Raw genomic sequence first — 6000 nt, 5'->3', positions numbered from 1 at the left:
GATTTCAATGGGAACTGCACAAAATGTTAACGAATACATCAAATATTCTTGAATCATTCATTTCCACCACAAGAAAGGAGGTGCCGATAAACATATAAAGGCGAAATCATACAAGCTACGCACGGATTTGGTTGATTTTGGTGGAACTGCACAAAAAGAACAGCTGGTTTATTTAGCACAAGGTGCCATGTCAATGTCCGAACTGATGGCAAACCATGCCCATTCCACAATCGTAGGCATTTGATATTTTGGAATGGGAAAACCTTGTCAAAGTTTGCTCATTGATGTATGCAAAACAACACGCATTTGACATTTTGGAATGGGACAACCTTGTCAAATTTTGCTCATTAATATTAGCAAGAAGACATGCATTTGATATTTTTGAATGGGACGCCCTTTGCTGTTAGCAGCATCTATTGATTTTTCTTTATTCTTTAGTTGTGAAGTAAATATTGGCTCTGACATGTGAATCACTGAGATGCATAATCATCGATTGTTTTGAATGTTGTCTATGAATTTCTAGGCCTGTGTGTTGATTGAAATGTACAGGAACGCTAAATTTTGTACTCCCTCTGTTCCTTTTTACTTAGCATATTAGATTTCTTTCAAGTCAGTTGATTTTACATTGTGAATGTTGATACTTTTTCTGTAAGATTGGTCAAAGTAGAGACACTTTGACTTCAGACAAAACTTATGTGCAGACTAAAAAGGACCGGAGGGGGTACATATGAAACTGCTGCAAACGAGGTAATCACCCTGGGAATAATGCTAGTACGTATTGTTTTGCATGTTTGGTTTGCATGTTCATCGAATGCCGGTGATATAAGAATTCAAACAAATCGAACTAAATTCATTCATACACTTCCGAATTTCATTACATTTCATACATTCTTTAACTAAAAAGGGGTGCGCTGGAGGTATAATTAATTAACCGTAGCACCCGTGTCCGGCTGAGCCAAACAGAAGCTTCTTCTCCAGCGAACTGAGCTTCAGTGACATAACAACAAGTGCATTTGCATCTCTTACATGTGGGCCAGATGCCTCTTGGGCCCACATGCCAGTGACCCAACTGCACCTGCAGTTAAGTAACTGAAGCAGCGTCATTCTCCAATATAGCTCTCTGACTCCACGTCGCTGCCAAGAAGCTAATCGGCCGTCAATGGTCAACCTGCCTAGCTTGGCTTCAACCGGAGGGTAGCAGCGGTGGCCTTACTTGGATCCGAGCGGCGTCGACCTACCGTGTTATACTCTTCCTCGTTTTCTGTGTGGCGCAACCTCGTTGGCAGCGGGGCGGGGCCTCGACGGAGCCGGCGATGTCCTCTGTCTCGTTACCGGTGGGGCGGCGCCTCGGCGGAGCGGGGGAAATCCTCCCCCTCGTTGCCGGCAGGGTGGGGCCTCGACTGAGCCGGCGATGTCCTCTGCCTCGTTGTTGGCGGGGCGGGGCCTCGGCGGAGCCGGCGGTGTCCTCTGCCTCGTTGTTGGCGCCGCGGGGCCTCGGCGGAGTAGGGCCTCGTCGACGCCAGCGGAGCGGGGACTCGTGGGAGCCGGCATTGTCCTCTGCCTCGTCTTCGGTCTCGCCAAACAGCGCCTCACCCGCTTCATCGCCCTCTTTGTAGGCGGTCGCAGCCTCCGCCACCTGCATGCGGTACCGCCAGCGCTCGAGGCGGGCGGAGCAGTATGAGTCGAGCAGCGCCTTCTGCTCCGCTCGCTCTGCGGCGAATTGCTCCTCCGCCTGCAGGTGCTCCTGGAGGAGATGGTGGTTGTAGGCGGCATCGGCTTGCGCCTCCCAGAACTGCTCTTGACGCTTGTGCCTCACCATGTCCATGTATTGGGCACGGGCCTCGCCGATGGTCATGGTACAATGCACCGGCAAGGATGGCGTGCAGGAGGGGGTTGGCACCGGATCGTCGACTACCATGTTCTCCATTGGGACGTCGCCGTCCTCCGGCTGCCTACCGGCCAGCCAGTCGGCAGCAATGGCTGCCATCTCCTTGTGGTCCGTCGTCCGCCCGTCCCGAAGAGCGCTGGAGCGCGAGGAAGCCATGGTGGGAGTAGTGGTGTGGACAGGAGAAAGGGAACGGAGGCGGATGACTGCGGCTATGGCCGGTGCAGCAGTTTATATAACAATGGTGGGCAGCGGAGGGACGGACGTGTGGCGCTGGAGTAGCCCCCTCGGCAATTGCGTATCATTAATGTGGGCGGCAGATGGACGGACGGACGAGACTTGTGTCATTTGAAGACGGAGCAATCGCCTACACCGAGAAGCGGGGCGGGCGGCGCTGACCGTTTCGGGTGGAAAGCGCGCGCGCGAGGGAGGTGGTCTGGGTGGGCCAGGGCAGTCAGACTCGTGCTTGGCAGTGGGTCGATCCAGCAGCCGGGACATGCTGGCTCGCCAGCGCGCTCGCCAAGCTGAGCGACGACAATCAGACGATGGACGTAGCTTCCGACCCGGAGCCGGCGGCACTGTCCAAGCCGGTTCATTCCGTGTTCACCATAGAGCAGGTGCGGCCCACTTCGACGCCCTAATGGCGGAAGAGCTACCAACGTAGGAGGACCTGTGCTGCAACCTTCGTCTCCTCAAGGAGCACCGGTGAACAAGCGAACGACAATGCCATCGCGGACATGTGGCCCTATGATCCTGGCTTCCCGAATGAGCAGCGGGCGTTGTATCAGACCATCCATAGGGCCCGCGAGGCCCTCTCCGTCGTCCTTCGAGTTGTTGCGCTCGCCGTGGCGCTGCCGTCTCGCGTTGTCAACATGGTCAATGGCATGAGGAATGAGGAGATGACTTTACTTGGAGAGGATGACAGTTGGGACCTACCAGGGCCATAGCCGCACGTACGCAAGTGCCTCCTTATTATATACAACTGTAATATTTTTTGCTTCCTCCTGGTTTCCTGACATCACGTCCCCACACCATTGTCAACCTATGTAGTCAATAAACGAGAGAATTGCACAAGGAGCGGCCGACAGCTGGGACCAAGCAGCTCGAGCAGTATTTGTATTTTTGAGGTGTGAGCACTACAGAGTTTTTCTTGAGCGATGTTTTTGTTGTTGTTCAGAGGAGAGTAGGGTATTAACTGGGCGGGCTATGGCCCGTCTAGCCCAAGCTAGATATCCAGCCTAGATATTAAAAAATTTCAAGCTAAAAATGGCTAGCCCGACTATACTTTTTTTTGAGGAATACCCAGGCAAGGTCAACTTGTTATTCTCCGCCCCGCTGGGCTGCAAATCTTTCCTAGGAGGGATGCATTAGGCTTAACAACAAAATGGGCTTTAAGAAATAATAAATGGGATATAATTATAAAAACTGGACATTAACTATAAAAAATGCACCAAACACGTAATTACTTTATAAAATATTATTTCTGGATTTTGAAAATTTTAATTTCATTAATTGTTATGCGCTCAATGTTTGTTGGATTTTTACGTAATACAAATTTATATTGAAATTGTATTTAATCCGACTAGAAATTTCGGGATAAAAATATTTCGGATCCCATCAAAATGTGGGAAATTTTATTGAATTCTGTTTTGAACGGTTGGTTGAAATTATTAATCGTTGTCCTAGCTAGAATATGGGCTGTACTTTTAACAAACTGTAGATGGGCTGTAGTAAATTCCATTAGAATTCAAAAATGGGTTGTACATACTTACAAATCGCAAATGGGCTATAAGTTCTCTGCCAGACACTTGTGGGCCTACTAAGTTGACGCGTATGCAAGGCTTTGTCAACTTATAGTCAACACACGGTTCTAGTAGTAGTGTCCGCCGGATGTCCATCCAACGGATGTCGTGCTTCTTCTTCAATCTCGGATATTCTAGGTTCAGCCTCCCAAAAAATGATTCCTCCCCCTGACATCTGGGGCGCACCGTTTCAGAGCCTACTAAGTTGACGCGTACCAAGGGCTTTGTCAACTTAGTCAATATAAATGATTCTAGCTGCAGTGACCTTACGATTTCCATCCAATGGCCGTTGATTCTTCAACCTCTGGTCTTCTTGATCCAGCCGCCCAAAGCAGCGCCGGTTGTGCCGCCTGCTCCTGCCTCCCGTGGCCGGCTGTGCAACCGCGGAGGCCTCACCTCCCCCTACCACTCCCACCGCTGGCCAGGCCCTGCGGCGACGGCATCCTCACACCGCAGCCGAACCAGTGAACCCTCGTACTCCTCTCTGCGTGGGCATCCACTTCCGCATCTTCCTCGGCTCCACGTCTGCTACCTCTTGAGCACTACGTTGGTTTTCCCTTGAAGAGGAAAGGGTGATGCAGTAAAGTAGCGTAAGTATTTCCCTCAGTTTTTGAGAACCAAGGTATCAATCCAGTAGGAGACCACGCTAAAGTCCCGCGCACCTACACAAACAAATAAGAACCTCGCAACCAACGCGGTAAAGGGGTTGTCATTCCCTTCACGGTCACTTACGAGAGTGAGATCTGATAGATATGATAAGATAATATTTTTGGTATTTTTATGATAAAGATGCAAAGTAAAATAAACGGCAATAAAAATAACTAAGTGTGGGAAGATTAATATGATGGAGAATAGACCCGGGGGCCATATGTTTCACTAATGGCTTCTCTCAAGAGCATAAGTATTACGGTGGGTGAACAAATTACTGTCGAGCAATTGATAGAATTGAGCATAGTATGAGAATATCTAGGTATGATCATGTATATAGGCATCATGTCCGCGACAAGTAGACCGAAACAATTCTGCATCTACTACTATTACTCCACACATCGACCGCTATCCAGCATGCATCTAGAGTATTAAGTTCATAAGAATAGAGTAATGCTTTAAGTAAGATGACATGATGTAGAGGGATAAACTCATGCAATATGATATAAACCCATATTTTTATCCTCGATGGCAACAATACAATACGTGCCTTGCTGCCCCTGCTGTCACTGGGAAAGGACACCACAAGATTGAACCCAAAGCTAAGCACTTCTCCCGTTGCAAGAAAGATCAATCTAGTAGGCCAAACCAAACTGATAATTCGAAGAGACTTGCAAAGATAACCAATCATACATAAAAGAATTCGTAGGATATTCAAATATTGTTCATAGATAAACTTGATCATAAACCCACAATTCATCGGTCTCGACAAACACACCGCAAAAGAAAAGTTACATCAAATAGATCTCTAAGAAGATCGAGGAGAACTTTGTATTGAGATCCAAAGAGAGAGAAGAAGCCATCTAGCTAATAACTATGGACCCGAAGGTCTGAGGTAAACTACTCACACATCATCGAAGAGTCTATGGCGTTGATGTAGAAGCCCTCCGTGATCAATGCCCCCTCCGGCGGAGCGCCGGAAAAGGCCCCAAGATGGGATCTCACGGGTACAGAAGGTTGCGGCGGTGGAATTAGGTTTTCGTGGATGCCCCTGATGGTTTGGGGGTACATAGGTATATATAGGAGGAAGAAGTACGTCGGTGGAGCAACATGGGCCCCATGTGGGTGGAGGGCGCGCCTGGGGGGGTAGGCGTGCCCCCCTGCCTTGTGCTCTCCTCGTTGATTGCTTTACGTAGACTCCAAGTCCTGTGGATCACGTTTGTTCCAAAAATCATGTTCCCGAAGGTTTCATTCCGTTTGGACTCCGTTTGATATTCTTTTTCTGCGAAACACTGAAATAGGAAAAAAACAGCAATTTGGGCTGGGCCTCCGGTTAATAGGTTGGTCCCAAAAATAATATAAAAGTGTATAATAAAGCCCATTAAACATCCAAAACAGAATATAATATAGCATGGAACAATCAAAAATTATAGATACGTTGGAGACGTATCAAGCATCCCCAAGCTTAAGTCCTGCTCGTCCTCGAGTAGGTAAATGATAAAAACAGAAATTTTGATGTGGAATGCTACTTGGCACAATTTTCAATGTAACTCTCTTAATTGTGGTATGAATGTTCAGATCCGAAAGATTCAAGATAAAAGTTTAATATTGACATAAAAATAATAATACTTCAAGCATACTAACTAAGCAATTATATCTTCTCAA

The sequence above is a fragment of the Aegilops tauschii genome, chromosome 7 (assembly GCF_002575655.3).
Source record: "Aegilops tauschii subsp. strangulata cultivar AL8/78 chromosome 7, Aet v6.0, whole genome shotgun sequence".
Classification (NCBI taxonomy): Eukaryota; Viridiplantae; Streptophyta; class Magnoliopsida; order Poales; family Poaceae; genus Aegilops; species Aegilops tauschii.
This window is presented reverse-complemented; position numbering follows the sequence as displayed.